The following is a 17,202-nucleotide window of genomic DNA, read 5'->3' on the forward strand; positions in this document are numbered from 1 at the left end:
ATAACATAAAATGTTCATGATCACGAAACCATGATCATCTATTAATCAACAAGCTAGTTATACAAGAGGCTTACTAGGGACTCTTTGTTGTTCACATAACACACATGTATCAATGTTTAGGTTAATACAATTATAGCATGGTATGTAAACATTATCATAAACACAAAGATATATTATAATAACCATTTTATTATTGCCTCTTGGGCATATCTCCAATAGTCTTCCACTTGCACTAGAGTCAATAATCTAGTTTTCATTTGTAAAGATATAATACCTTGGCCTTCCGGTGCTTTATCATGTTTTTCTCACGAGAGAGGTTTTAGTCAACGGACCTGACATGCTCAGAACCGTATGTATTTTGCAATTCATTTGCGTCTTCACGCATCACTCATTTTCCAAATGAGTCGGCATTTAAATATGTTTGGTCTTCTGGTGGAACCTTAATTCCTTGGTCTGAAATAAGTCACTAATATTGTCACACACAATATAGCTTCAAAGTTCTGACACTATCGGAACTACACCAAGTTCTCAAAGAACTTCTTGACTTTAACATCCTCGGTCATTGTCAAAACAATGACATAATCTGCCTTCGTTTGTAGAATCCGTCACAACATTTAGAACTCATCTAAATCTAACATAGACAACTTCTATCTCATTGTGCTACCTTTTAAACAACACTTAGTCTAATTAGAGATTGAAATTTTATTTTCATATGTGACAAAACAAATATCGGTGCAACACCTTACAGTGATTTGTTTGTCATTTCTCCATACAAAACTATATATATATCCTTGGTTCTTCTTAAGTACTCAAGAATATTCTTTACTGTTTTTCAATGATCATCATATGAATCATTCTGGTATATGCTCCTAACTCTTTTAGAGCACAGGACATCTGATTTTGTACATATTCTTCGTGATCTAAAATCACTCATGTGTTTTTACTCATCGAGTGTCAGATACACTTAAGTCTTGTTAAAACTTCACATGACAAGAACATTTTCTTAATATTTCTATATTGAACTATTTCAATATCCATTCTATGTACTTTGACTTAAACATATTATGTGTTTCAATCTATCTTCATAGATCTTGACACAAAATTTGTTTCAGTCCATATCCTTTCATTGAAGTTAATTTATCAATGAAACCTTTTAATCAAGTATATAATTACATCATTTATAACCAACTATATGTCATCTACATAAGTATTATAAATATGTCTCAACGCTCCCACTTAATTTCTTGCAAATGCAAGCCTCTTCATCGTCTCTGATGAAATCAAAAACTCTTTGACTATTTCATCCGGTGAAGATTCCAGCTCCGTGATACTTACTTCATCCAATTGAAGTTTGTATACCTATCTAGTATTCCACGGACTAGCAAAAGTTTTGGTTGTATCTTGTATACACCTTTAATACACACTTCTGATAAGTAATGTATTTTGCCATCCTACTAGCATATCTCATAAAAGAAATATGTAGTGATTACTAGAATAATCCACATAGACTATAAGCATTGCTACAGAAGATCTAATCTTATCGTAGTCAACTCTTTGATCTTTGTCGTAAACAACTTTTTGACAAGTCAAGCTTCTTCAAGGATATGTTATCCAAGTCCATCAATTTTATAGATCCATTTACTTTTTAAAAAAGTATTCATCTATCTTGGATTTCATGGCGTATAGCCATTTTAACGGAGTCAGGGCCCATCATAACTTCTTTGTTTGTAGTTGGTTTATCATTGTTCAAAATCAATCCTTTGTCCACAAATCATTTATTTGATCACAAAGTAAACCATACCTACAAGGTTCAATAAGTACTTCGATCTCCATGGCTAAAACACTTTGTAGTCATGAGAGCTATGATCGTTGTGGCCGCTTCCGGAACCAATTCCTGATGCTGCGCTACTCTGATCATTATGCTCAGGTTCATAAACCTTATCAAGTTCTATTGTCCTCCCACTCAAATACTTCGCTAGAAAACAATTTCTTGGAAATAAGAAACATTGACAAACACTTTTGTCTTTTATTTCATAGTGGAAAGAATTCCCAATCAATTCTTTGGGATAACCAACAAAGACATTTATCCGTTTTTGGTTGTAAACTCTTAGACCAAAATTTAAAGAAAGGACTATTAGGGTTTATACCCATGCCATAACTTGTATGGTGTCATTTCAACGGATCATGATGATGCTCTATTTAGTGTAAAAGCGGTAGTATCTAAAGCATAATCCACAAAAAATATAATGGCATTAATATTTTATCTCATCATTGACCCAACAAGGTTTGGATACATCTCTTGGATACTTCATCATCACTATGATACTTCAAGAAATTTGAGTTGTAGAACAATTTCATAACTCTCTTAGATGTTCGCTAAAACTCGTAATTCAAATATTTCCACTATGATGCAATCATAGATATTTGACTTTTCTATTACGATGATTTCCACTTCATGCTGAAATTTATTTGAATCTATTCAAATGTTTAAAACTTCTTCCTTATAGAATATATCCACATATATATACTCAATTCATTGTTGGAAGTTTTCATGAAGTAGAAGAATCTCCCGCACACAACTATGTCCAGTGAACCATAAACATCATCATGTATGTTTTCACTAAGTTAGTTGCCCGTTCAACTCTTGGCCTATGAACGGTATTTTAGTCATTCTTTTAAGAAGAGATTTGCAAGCGCCAAATGATTCATAAATCAAATGACTCCAATAATCCATTTGCATGGAGTTTCTTCATGCGTTCCTTTCCAACATGACCTAAATGGCGGTTCCACAAATAAGTGGAATTCAAATCATTTGCCTTATGGCATTTTAGCGTCAGTGTTATGTATGTGTATTTCACCATTAAAATTTATAATAACTTATCCATCGTTCATGGAGTAATATCATAATTTGAACAACTCATTGTTTTTATTTGACAAGGGCAAAATAACAATTATTAAGTTCTTTATTATAAATTCTAAGGGCTAGATAGAATGCCAACGATGAACATAATAACACTTTATTTTTGTTCCAGACGTGCATTCCTATCATATTCATTGTCAGTCACTTAGGCCATTGTATTCTTGTATTGCGTTGTTTTGTATGACACTTCATACCAACCAATATGGTACAAATACCCAAGAATTTCATTGTGTGACCAAACGAGGAATACATCCATAACATGTATATCATTGATATACACCTGAGCTAGACTTTCTAGTCTTTTCTTTTCTTTCTGCCAAAATATCTTTTGTAATTTCTCTTTTAGCTTTCCTCATTATTCAGAAAACATTTCTCCTTCAATAACTTCTAGGTTTGTTGGTCAAATACCAATAACCTTGAGGTTCTTACTTTGAAGTTGATCATCATATGACAAGTGTTTCAGATTTCACTATTAGTAACTTTGTAATATGATGAACAATTTCACTCATAATTTTATCCATCATATCATGACAACTTTTCGAGACCATGTCTGTACATGCTAGGCTCGTAAAGTTTAACCTCAGTATTCGCATGTGCAAATCTGGCTTGCACCCGTTGTAAGCACACGTAGAATCTATAACACCCGATCATCACGTGATGCTTCGAAACAACGAGTCTTAGCAATGGTGCATACTAAGGACAATCACTTCATGGATATGCGAATATCGTTAGTGCCCCAATAGTTGGAGGACTGGGACGCCTTGCGTCTTCAACCTTCGTACATTCCCATAAAACTTATGAGTTTATGTAGTCTCACCAAATTATATTCTATCATCTTGCAATAAGGTCTTAGATATCACATATATCTCATACCTTGATTATTTCTGAAAACTAAATTTTCAGCTCCTTACTTTTCAAACAGATTTGAACTTTAAGTTTCACGGAGACAAGATAACTTTAGGTACTAATTGAAACCATAGTTCTTTGAATTAACAATGTGAGGTTTACTAAAAGTTTGCAATAGTACTTAATCAATTCTTGATTCTTTAACAATACGGTACCAATCCGTAAAGTTTCTTGTCAGATTTTAACAGTATTTCTATCTCAATTACAAGACTTAGCGCATGGTAGAAAACGGATGCCAATACTACAAAATTAATTCAAAATACTACTCAGACTATGTTTATGATAATTAGTTCATGTTTTAATCTAATTACTAATGAACTCCCACTTAATACAACATCCCTCATAGTTGTTAAGTGGTACACGATCCACATCCACTACACCAAAACCGATCATCATGTGAGATGATGTAGCTTCAATGGTGAACATCAACATGTTGATCATATCATCCATATGACTCGTGTTCAACCTTTCGGTTTCCGTTGTCCTGAGGCCATGTCTGTACATGCTAGGCTCATCAAGCAAACCCAAGTATTCCGCGTGTGCAACATGGCTTACACCCGTTGTATATGAACGTTGAGTCTATCACATCCGATCATCACGAGATGCTTCGAAACGACGAACCTTGGCAACGGTGCATACGAGGGGAGAACACTTTATTATCTTGATATTAATGTGAGGGATCATCTTATAATGCTACCGTCGCGATCTAAGCAAAATAAGATGCATAAAGGATTAACATCACATGCAATTCATATGTGATATGACATGGCCCTTTATTCTTTGCGCCTTCGATCTTCATCTCCAAAGCACGGACATGATCTCCATCATCAACGGGCATGATCTCCATCATCGTCGGCGTAGCGTCAAGGTCCATGGCGCCGTCTTCATGGTTGTTCACCTCATGTAGCAACTATTACAACTACTTTGAAATACTACTCAACATGAAATTTAAAGACAACCATAAGGCTCCTGCCAGTTGCCACAATACAATAATGATCATCTCATACATATTCATCATCACATCACCAAACCCTGCAAAAACAAGTTAGACGTCTCTAATTGGTTTGCATATTTTACGTGGTTTAGGGTTTTCGAGTAAGATCCAATCTACCTACGAACATGAACCACAACGGTGATACTAGTGTTGTCAATAGAAAGAGTAAATTGAATCTTCACTATGGTGGGAGAGACAGACACCCGCAAAGCCACTTATGCAATACAAGTTGCATGTCGAACATGGAGCAAGTCTCATGAACGCGGTCATGTAAAGTTAGCCCGAGCCGCTTCATCCCACCATACCACAAAGATGCAAAGTACTTGAACTAAAGACAACATAAGCATCAACGCCCACAAAACAATTGTGTTCTACTCGTGCAACCATCTATGCATAGACACGGCTCTGATACAACTGTAGGATAACGTTGCATAGAAAACAAAAAATTTCCTACCGCAAGAACGCAATCCAAGCCAAGATGCAATCTAGAAGATGGTAGTAACGAGGGGATGATCGAGACTCACCCTTGAAGATTTCCAAAGCCTATAAGAGTAGGCTCTTATTGCTGCGGTAGACGATCATTTGCCGCTTGCAAAAGCGCGTAGAAGATCTTGATCACGGTGCCACGATCGGGCAGCACCTCCGTACTCGGTCACACGTTCGGTGTTGATGAAGACGACGTCCTTCTCCCCGTTCCAGCGGGCAGCAGAAGTAGTAGATCCTCCTCGGAATCCCGGCAGCACGACGGCGTGGTGACGGTGGTGGTGGAGAACTCCGGCAGGGCTTCGCCTAAGCGCTGCGGGAGTATTTATGTGGAGGAGGAGAGGCTAGGGTTTGGGGAGAGGGGGGCTTGGGCGCCGGCCACTTGGGGCTGCGGCCAAGAGTGGCTTGGTGTGGCCGGCCCCTCCCCTTGGCTCCTCATTATATAGGTGGAAGTCCCCAAGAGTTGTAGTCCAAGTCTTCGAATAAGACCCCAACAACAATACCTCCCAAAAGTGGGAAACCTACTCAAGGAGGGAGTCCTACCCAAGGTGGGACTCCCACCTTTCCCTTAGGTGGGTTGGCCGGCCAAGGAGGTGGAGTCCACCATGGACTCCACCCTCCCACTTGGTTGGCTGGTTAGGGTTTGTGGAGTCCCTTTGGGACTCCTCCTTCCATAGTGATTTATTCCGGATAATTTCTAGAAACCACCTTCCATAAATGCACCGGATCATTTCCAAACTTGGAAAGTGACTTCCTATATATGAATCTTATTCTCCGGACCATTCCGGAACTCCTCGTGATGTCCTGGATCCCATCCGAGACTCCGAACAAAACTTCGAACTCCATTCCATATTCCATATCTACTTAAACGACATCAAACCTTAAGTGTGTCACCCTACGGTTCGTGAACTATGTAAACATGGTTGAGACCTCTCTCTGACCAATAACCAATAGCGGGATCTGGAGATCCATAATGGCTCCCACATATTCAACGATGACTTTAGTGATCGAATGAACCATTCACATACGATACCAATTCCCTTTGTCACGCGATATTTTACTTGTCCGAGGTTTGATCATCGGTATCACTCTATACCTTGTTCAACCTCGTCTCCTGACAAGTACTCTTTACTCGTACCGTGGTATGTGGTCTCTTATGAACTTATTCATATGCTTGCAAGACATTATACGACATTCCACCGAGAGGGCCCAGAGTATATCTATCCGTCATCGGGATGGACAAATCCCACTGTTGATCCATATGCCTCAACTCATACTTTCCGGATACTTAATCCCACCTTTATAACCACCCATTTACGCAGTGGCGTTTGATGTAATCAAAGTACCTTTCCGATATAAGTGATTTACATGATCTCATGGTCATAAGGACTAGGTAACTATGTATCGAAAGCTTATAGCAAATAACTTAATGACGTGATCTTATGCTACGCTTAATTGGGTGTGTCCATTACATCATTCATATAATGACATAACCTTGTTATTAATAACATCCAATGTTCATGATCACGAAACCATGATCATCTATTAATCAACAAGCTAGTTATACAAGAGGCTTACTAGGGACTCTTTGTTGTTCACATAACACACATGTATCAATGTTTCGGTTAATACAATTATAGCTTGGTATGTAAACATTATCATAAACACAAAGATATATTATAATAACCATTTTATTATTGCCTCTTGGGCATATCTCCAACAGCTTCTAGGCTTGATCTCCTCCGGAAGCCTCCCCGGCTCCGTAGACTATAAGGTAGTCTACGCCTTCAACACCTCCAGAGAGGTCTGGTTCTTCATAGCCGATGATCTCGGCTCCTTCAGGGTTGTTGTAGTCCTCCTCCAGACGATTCAGACAATCTAAGCAAGGGATTTAAGAGTGGGATGAGTACGAGCGTACTCAACAAGTTCATTATAGATAAGAGGTGTTTAATGCACTAGCTACGATATTAGACCAGAAAGTCTAATACCAATGCAGGTTTTGATAAACATTTCTTCACGAGATTGCTTTTATTTCAAAGAGCTATGCCCGTTAGCCTTCACCGGTTTACTAGAACTTCATGGAGCTCCTTTCCGGCCGCGTTCGCAGTTCCATATCCCGGAACAGGGAGTGACATGTCACGGTTCTTTACATTCTGCAGAGGTGTGTTGCTTTACCCATAAGAGATCTTAACCTTGGTGCCAACCGGGCAGCTTTCCCATTCACACTTCCTATGGTGTGAGGCCCGGTATAAGGTCTAGCCAATCATGTTCCTCCGCTACCTCGAACACCCACCTTTTGTTGCATGCCCCGACCCTGGGTCCACGCCGGTCCCATTATTCCCGTAGATTTCAGGGTGGACCCCGACCACGACGTCAATGCAGGGCTCTACCATACATTCCTACGCCGGTAGCTGCAACCCATCATAAACCGCAATACCGTCGGGACTTAGGACTCCCCAGCCTCACCGCTTGCTCCTTTGGGCGACAAGTGTACTACGGACAATGCCGTGGGGACTTAGGACTCCCCAGCCTCACCGCTTGCCCCCTTGGATTACAAGTGTACTACGGTAAAGCGCATCCGTTGATGAACGAAAGGTGGAAACACTTTTGACTATTCCGTCCCACTCCGGATCTTATGGTTAACACGGTTATTACGGCACAAGAATCACTGGCGACATTTGTTGTTTAATCCTAGATGGATATAAACCCTTGCAATGGAACCTCCACCATATCAACACAATCCATGGTTCCATTGCCAACCACATAGTCATATTCATAGTTATGAAAATAGTGGTTTTGGTTTTTATGCAATAGTGATAACCATAGTACTTTGCAAGTAATTTGATAGAAATACTCAAATGACATGAGCAAGTGATGAACTTGCCTGAACACTGCAAAGTTTTGCAGTTGGATGGTGTGGACTGACCCTTGTCCTCTGTTTCTGAAAAATAGCATCATTGTCCGATAAGGGCAATGGTTAAAGAAGCAATTATGCATGATTCCAGTTTTAGGGTTTGTTCCCCCCTTCCGATGACACTATTATTTCATGTAAGAGGTTAATACTAAGATTGATTTGGAGATACTCTATTTAGGGTAAATACAACCTTGAAATGTTGTCAAGGTGTTTTTAAAGTCCAAATGCATTAATGGACTTATTTTCATTATTGAAAATAATATGTGTGATTTAAATGATTATTTAAATCATCAGATTAAGACTTATTCTTAGTTGTCTTCAAAAATTCTCTTTGATATTTTATTTAGATAGATAATTTTATGCTGATCAATTTTCATATTTTTAATTATTTTTTTAGAGCTTTTAAACATTTCTTATGTAATTTCAAAGTTTCTGTTTTTAACTGATTTTGTGAAATGACCATAATGCCCCTGGGCCCCACCTGTCAGGGTGGCCCAACGAGTTAGGTCGCACCCGAGCCACTCTGTTGGCTCGGTCGGCCCACTCGCTCTCTCCTTTCTCCTCGCACCGAAACCCTAATCCCCTCGCGTCTCTCTGGCGATTCCGTGGTCGCCGCCGCCTTCGCCGAGATTCTCCGGCCATCTCCGGCCAACTCCGGCGACGGGATGCGGCGGATCTGAACCACCTCACGACGGCGCATCAGGTCCACCAGCTCGATCTGGACCTCGCCTTCTTCTTCGTCTGCCCCCATCGCGTTCGCCCGCCCGGTGATGCATTGCTCACCGGCGCATCTGGTGCCGTGACACCGCCGTGGTGTTGCCGTGGCGGTGCTGGGGCGCTCGCGCTCGGCGATGCCAGGCCAGGCGCGGCTTGGCGCTGCCGTGGGTGGCCCGTGCCGCCGTGCCGCCATGGCACGTCGGGTGCTCCGCTCCAGGTACGCGCCTCCACTTATCCCTTCCATCTTCCTTCTCTGCGCTTTTGCTTGAGTGATTGGCCTGCCTCTCCCCATGGAGAGGTTGTGCCGTGCGCCACTGCTTGCGCTTGTTGTGCCTGCGTGTGTGCTGCTGCTGCTCTTCTGTCTAACTGCTGCTGTTGCTCTGTTGCCATAGCCATAGCTGTGCTGCTGCGGCTGCTGTTCTTTCTATTGGCCCTACTGGCCTTGGCCAGTGCTGCCTAGTCCATGCTAGTGCTAGCTATTCCTTTTGAATTCCTGTTCTGTGCCTCTATTCCAGTTGCTACACTTGCCAGAGCTCAAGTGTGTTCATGTATGATTCTCTGGCTTAATTGCAGTGTGCAATTCTTGCAAAGTTGTAAGTGCCAGAGCCATGGTGGCTTATTCTGGTGCTCAGAATTAGGATTGTGCTCAATTGAGCATTACTGTGAGCTTACAGTGTTATTCAATCATGCTTTGATGTGTGCCTTGCTTGTGCACCTTGATCCAGTGGCTCATCATGCCTTTGATGTGCTCTGGATACAATCATGAGTTATTATTTGATTATCTGTGAAGCATCTCTTGATTAACTGTGGCTGTTTAATTCCTACAATTCCTGTGTGATGCTAGTGGTTGATTTTAGCATGCCTTGGCATGCTCCAGCAGGCTCTGGTGATCAATTGATCACCACTTGCTTGTTGCTTGCATGCTTGCTCATTGCCTGTGCCTATCTGCAATGATCCATTGGATCATCTGCAAGGCCTGGTGCATAGTTTACCTCTCTGTTTCATTTATCTGTGTAGTTTTGATTCATTAAATAGATAAATGATGTGAACTGCCTTGTAGTGATGATCATATGAGTTGATTTAGTAGAGCTAGAGGGATGCCAATAATTTATTGGGGACCTGATATGTCTCCGACGTATCGATAATTTCTTATGTTCCATGCCACATTATTGATGATATCTACATGTTTTATGCATACTTTATGTCATATTTATGCATTTTCTGGAACTAACCTATTAACGAGATGCCGCAGTGCCAGTTCCTGTTTTCTGCTGTTTTTGGTTTCAGAAATCCTAGTAAGGAAATATTCTCGGAATCAGACGAAATCAACGCCCAGCATCCTATTTTCACACGAAGCTTCCAGAACACCCGGGAGCCGCCAGAGGGGAGCCCTGGTGGGCCCACACTTGTGGCCGGCGCGGCCAGGGGGTAGGGCGCGCCGCCTTGGTGTGTGGCCCCACCAGGACTCCACCGACCTTGCCCTTCCGCCTACTTAAAGCCTCCGTCGCGAAAACCCTATAACGATCGACGAAACCCGCAAAAACCTTCCAGAGCCGCTGCCATCGCGAAGCCAAGATCTGGGGGACAGGACTCTCTGTTCCGGCACGCCGCCGGGACGGGGAAGTGCCCCCGGAAGGCTTCTCCATCGACACCATCGCCATCTCCATCACCGCTGCTGTCTCCCATGAGGAGGGAGTAGTTCTCCATCGAGGCTCGGGGCTGTACCGGTAGCTATGTGGTTCATCTCTCTCCTATGTACTTCAATACAATAATCTCATGAGCTGCCTTACATGATTGAGATTCATATGATGATGCTTGTAATCTAGATGTCATTATGCTAGTCAAGTGGATTTTACTTATGTGATCTCCGGAGACTCCTTGTCCCACGTGTGTAAAGGTGACAGTGTGTGCACCGTGTGGGTCTCTTAGGCTATATTTCACAGAATACTTATTCACTGTTATGAATGGCATAGTGAAGTGAAGTGCTTATTTATATCTCTTTATGATTGCAATGTGTTTTGTATCACTACTATTCTATGTGCTACTCTAGTGATGTTATTAAAGTAGTTTATTCCTCCTGCACGGTGTAATGGTGACAGTGTGTGCATCGTGTAGTACTTGGCGTAGGCTATGATTGTGATCTCTTGTAGATTATGAAGTTAACTATTGCTATGATGGTATTGATGTGATCTATGCCTCCTTTCGTAGTGTGATGGTGACAGTGTGCATGCTATGTTAGTACTTGGTTTGGTTATGTTGATCTTTCATGCACTCTAAGGTTATTTAAACATGAACATTGAATATTGTGGAGCTTGTTAACTCCGGCATTGAGGGTTCTTGTAATCCTACACAGTTAGTGGTGTTCATCATCCAACAAGAGGGTGTAGAGTCTAGCATCTATCTATTTATTCTGTTATGTGATCAATGTTGAGAGTGTCCACTAGTGAAAGTATGATCCCTAGGCCTTGTTTCCAATACTGCTATCGCTGCTTATTTACTGTTCTACTGCATCTCTACTGCCCGCAATATTACCACCATCAACCACACGCCAGCAAGCACTTTTCTGGTGCCGTTGCTACTGCTTATATTTATTCATACCACCTGTATTTCACTATCTCTTCGCCGAACTAGTGCACCTATTAGGTGTGTTGGGGACACAAGAGACTTCTTGCTTTGTGGTTGCAGGGTTGCATGAGAGGGATATCTTTGACCTCTTCCTCCCTGAGTTCGATAAACCTTGGGTGATCCACTTAAGGGAAACTTGCTGTTGTTCTACAAACCTCTGCTCTTGGAGGCCCAACACTGTCTACAAGAATAGAAGCACCCGTAGACATCAAGCACTTTTCTGGCGCCGTTGCCGGGGAGGAAAGGTAAACGGCACTCACACACCGGCAACCCCGGCAACTAGCCACTTTTCTGGCGTCGTTGCCGGGGAGGAAAGGTAAAAGGCACTCATACTCCGGTTCCAGGTAACAGTACTTTTCTGGCGCCATTGTGTTTGTGCTCGAAGCTATTTCCTTTAGATCCTGCAATTGCATCTTTTTGTTTCTTGTTTACACTAGTTAGGCATAATGGACAACAATGAGCTTCTTATTCTATTTCCTGATTTAAGACATGGATGGTTTGATCCGAAAATTAAAAAACCCATGGAACATATTAGCATGAACACATTGAACACTATTGTTGCTAATGCTATGGAAAATTCTAAGCTTGGGGAAGCTGGTTTTAATGAGCATGATCTTTTTAGTCCCCCAAGCATTGAGGAGAAAATTTACTTTGATAATACTTTGCCTCCTATTTATGATGATTATAATGATAGTAGTCTTTTGGTGCCACCTATTATGGAGGATAAATTTGATTATGATTACAATATGCCTCCTATATTTGATGATGAGAATAATAATGATAGCTACTTTGTTGAATTTGCTCCCACTACAACTAATAAAATTGACTATGCTTATGTGGAGAGTAATAATTTTATGCATGAGACTCATGATAAGAATGCTTTATGTGATAGTTATATTGTTGAGTTTGCTCATGATGCTACTGAAAGTTATTATGAGAGAGGAAAATATGGTTGTAGAAATTTTCATGTTACTAAAACACCTCTCTATGTGCTGAAATTTTTGAAGCTACACTTGTTCTATCTTCTTATGCTTGTTACTTTGCTCTTCATGAACTTGTTTATTTACAAGATTCCTATGCATAGGAAGCATGTTAGACTTAAATGTGTTTTGAATTTGCCTCTTGATGCTCTCTTTTGCTTCAACTACTATTTCTTGCGAGTGCATCATTAAAACTGCTGAGCCCATCTTAATGGCTATAAAGAAAGAACTTCTTGGGAGATAACCCATGTGTTTATTTTGCTACAGTACTTTGTTTTATATTTGTGTCTTGGAAGTTGTTTACTACTGTAGCAACCTCTCCTTATCTTAGTTTTGTGTTTTGTTGTGCCAAGTAAAGTCGTTGATAGTAAGGTTCATACTAGATTTGGATTACTGCGCAGAAACAGATTTCTTTGCTGTCACGAATCTGGGCAAAATTCTCTGTAGGTAACTCAGAAAATTATGCCAATTTACGTGAGTGATCCTCAGATATGTACGCAACTTTCATTCAATTTGAGAATTTTCATCTGAGCAAGTCTGGTGCCTCAATAAAATTCGTCTTTACGGACTGTTCTGTTTTGACAGATTCTGCCTTTTATTTCGCATTGTTTATTTTGCTATGTGGGATGGATTTCTTTGTTCCATTGACTTCCAGTAGCTTTGTGCAATGTCCAGAAGTATAAAGAATTATTGTGTCACCTCTGAATATGTAAATTTTGATTATGCACTAACCCTCTAATGAGTTGTTTCGAGTTTGGTGTGAAGGAAGTTTTCAAGGGTCAAGAGAGGAGGATGATATACTATGATCAAGAAGAGTGAAAGCTCTAAGCTTGGGGATGCCCCGGTGGTTCACCCCTGCATATATCAAGAAGACTCAAGCATCTAAGCTTGGGGATGCCCAAGGCATCCCCTTCTTCATCGACAACATTATCAGGTTCCTCCCCTGAAACTATATTTTTATTCGGTCACATCTTATGTGCTTTACTTGGAGCGTCTATTTGTGTTTGTTTTTGTTTTTATTTGAATAAATGCTTGTGTGGGAGAGAGACACGCTCCGCTGGTTCATATTAACACATGTTTTCTTAGCTTTTAATTTTCATGGCGAAGGTTGAAACTGCTTCGTTAATTGTTATATGGTTGGAAACGGAAAATGCTACATGTAGTAATTGGTAAAATGTCTTGGATAATGTGATACTTGGCAATTGTTGTGCTCATGTTTAAGCTCTTGCATCATATACTTTGCACCTATTAATGAAGAAATACATAGAGCTTGCTAAAATTTGGTTTGCATAATTGGTCTCTCTAAGGTCTAGATAATTTCTAGTATTGAGTGTGAACAACAAGGAAGACGGTGTAGAGTCTTATAATGTTTACAATATGTCTTTTATGTGAGTTTTGCTGTACCGGTTCATCCTTGTGTTTGTTTCAAATAACCTTGCTAGCCTAAACCTTGTATCGAGAGGGAATACTTCTCATGCATCCAAAATCCTTGAGCCAACCACTATGCCATTTGTGTCCACCATACCTACCTACTACATGGTATTTTCTGCCATTCCAAGTAAATACTTCGTGTGCTACCTTTAAACAATTCAAAATGCTTCTTAATTTGTGTCAATGTTTTATAGCTCATGAGGAAGTATGTGGTGTTTTATCTTTCGATCTTGTCATTTACTTTTGACAGACTTTCACAATGGACTAGTGGCTTCATCCGCTTATCCAATAATTTTGCAAAAAGAGCTGGCAATGGGGTTCCCAGCCCCAATTAATTACAACTTGCATTAATAATTCTCTTCACATGTTTTGCTCTGATTCATCAGTAAGCAACTTAATTTTGCAAATAGACACTCCTTCATGGTATGTGAATGTTGGAAGGCACCCGAGGATTCGGTTAGCCATGGCTTGTGTAAGCAAAAGGTTGGGAGGAGTGTCATCAATAATGAAACTAAAATACATGTGTAAACAAAAGAGAAGAGGGATGATCTACCTTGCTGGTAGAGATAACGTCCTTCATGGGAGCCGCTCTTGAAAGTCTGGTTGATAAGGTAGTTAGAGTACCCATTACCATTCGTTGACAACAACAAACACCTCTCAAAATTTTACTTTTATGCTCTCTATATGATTTCAAAACTTAAAAAGCTCTAGCACATGATTTATCCCTGCTTCCCTCTGCGAAGGGCCTTTCTTTTACTTTTATTGTTGAGTCAGTTCACCTATTTCTTTCCACCTCAAGAAGCAAACACTTGTGTGAACTGTGCATTGATTCCTACATACTTGCATATTGCACTTGTTATATTACTTTGCATTGACAACTATCCATGAGATACACATGTTATAAGTTGAAAGCAACCGCTGAAACTTAATCTTCCTTTGTGTTGCTTCAATACCTCTACTTTGATTTATTGCTTTATGAGTTAACTCTTATGCAAGACTTATTGATGCTTGTCTTGGAAGTACTATTCATGAAAAGTCTTTGCTTTATGATTCATTTGTTTACTCATGTCATTTACCATTGTTTGGATCGCTGCATTCATTACATGTGCTTACAATAGTATGATCAAGGTTATGATGGCATGTCACTCCAGAAATTATCTTTGTTATCGTTTACACTTTCGGGACGAGCAGGAACTAAGCTTGGGGATGCTGATACGTCTCCGACGTATCGATAATTTCTTATGTTCCATGCCACATTATTGATGATATCTACATGTTTTATGCATACTTTATGTCATATTTATGCATTTTCTGGAACTAACCTATTGACGAGATGCCGCAGTGCCAGTTCCTGTTTTCTGCTGTTTTTGGTTTCAGAAATCCTAGTAAGGAAATATTCTCGGAATCGGACGAAATCAACGCCCAGCATCCTATTTTCACACGAAGCTTCCAGAACACCCGGGAGCCGCCAGAGGGGAGCCCTGGTGGGCCCACACTTGTGGCCGGCGCGGCCAGGGGGTAGGGCGCGCCGTCTTGGTGTGTGGCCCCACCAGGACTCCACTGACCTTGCCCTTCCGCCTACTTAAAGCCTCCGTCGCGAAAACCCTATAACGATCGACGAAACCCGCAAAAACCTTCCAGAGCCGCCGCCATCGCGAAGCCAAGATCTGGGGGACAGGACTCTCTGTTCCGGCACGCCGCCGGGACGGGGAAGTGCCCCCGGAAGGCTTCTCCATCGACACCACCGCCATCTCCATCACCGCTGCTGTCTCCCATGAGGAGGGAGTAGTTCTCCATCGAGGCTCGGGGCTGTACCGGTAGCTATGTGGTTCATCTCTCTCCTATGTACTTCAATACAATAATCTCATGAGCTGCCTTACATGATTGAGATTCATATGATGATGCTTGTAATCTAGATGTCATTATGCTAGTCAAGTGGATTTTACTTATGTGATCTCCGGAGACTCCTTGTCCCACGTGTGTAAAGGTGACAGTGTGTGCACCGTGTGGGTCTCTTAGGCCATATTTCACAGAATACTTATTCATTGTTATGAATGGCATAGTGAAGTGCTTATTTATATCTCTTTATGATTGCAATGTGTTTTGTATCACTACTATTCTATGTGCTACTCTAGTGATGTTATTAAAGTAGTTTATTCCTCCTGCACGGTGTAATGGTGACAGTGTGTGCATCGTGTAGTACTTGGCGTAGGCTATGATTGTGATCTCTTGTAGATTATGAAGTTAACTATTGCTATGATGGTATTGATGTGATCTATGCCTCCTTTCGTAGTGTGATGGTGACAGTGTGCATGCTATGTTAGTACTTGGTTTGGTTATGTTGATCTTTCATGCACTCTAAGGTTATTTAAACATGAACATTGAATATTGTGGAGCTTGTTAACTCCGTCATTGAGGGTTCTTGTAATCCTACACAGTTAGTGGTGTTCATCATCCAACAAGAGGGTGTAGAGTCTAGCATCTATCTATTTATTCTGTTATGTGATCAATGTTGAGAGTGTCCACTAGTGAAAGTATGATCCCTAGGCCTTGTTTCCATTACTGCTATCGCTGCTTATTTACTGTTCTACTGCATCTCTACTGCCCGCAATATTACCACCATCAACCACACGCCAGCAAGCACTTTTCTGGTGCCGTTGCTACTGCTTATATTTATTCATACCACCTGTATTTCACTATCTCTTCGCCGAACTAGTGCACCTATTAGGTGTGTTGGGGACACAAGAGACTTCTTGCTTTGTGGTTGCAGGGTTGCATGAGAGGGATATCTTTGACCTCTTCCTCCCTGAGTTCGATAAACCTTGGGTGATCCACTTAAGGGAAACTTGCTGCTGTTCTACAAACCTCTTCTCTTGGAGGCCCAACACTGTCTACAAGAATAGAAGCACATGTAGACATCAGGACCCTAGCTCCATTTGAACCCTTCTGGGTAATGATATAAGTGCTGGTTTCTCTGTGGGATTTGGTGAAGTGGTTGAGGTGGCCCTGACAGCAAATCTTTGCTGGTAGGGTAGCTCCCACCCATTTGGCTTGCTGTAATTTGGTGAATGCGATCGGTTAATCCCTTGATGGATTCCCAGTGGAATTTGATGTTGACAATCATGGATAGACACAGATTGTCTATCAGTCTGATGGCATCAATAGCTATAGGTGCTAAGTATGTGGCTAGGCTAGCTGTGTCTTCATCTTTTGCTGGATTTCTTCAGTTATG

The sequence above is a fragment of the Lolium perenne genome, chromosome 3, assembly GCF_019359855.2.
Source record: "Lolium perenne isolate Kyuss_39 chromosome 3, Kyuss_2.0, whole genome shotgun sequence".
NCBI lineage: Eukaryota > Viridiplantae > Streptophyta > Magnoliopsida > Poales > Poaceae > Lolium > Lolium perenne.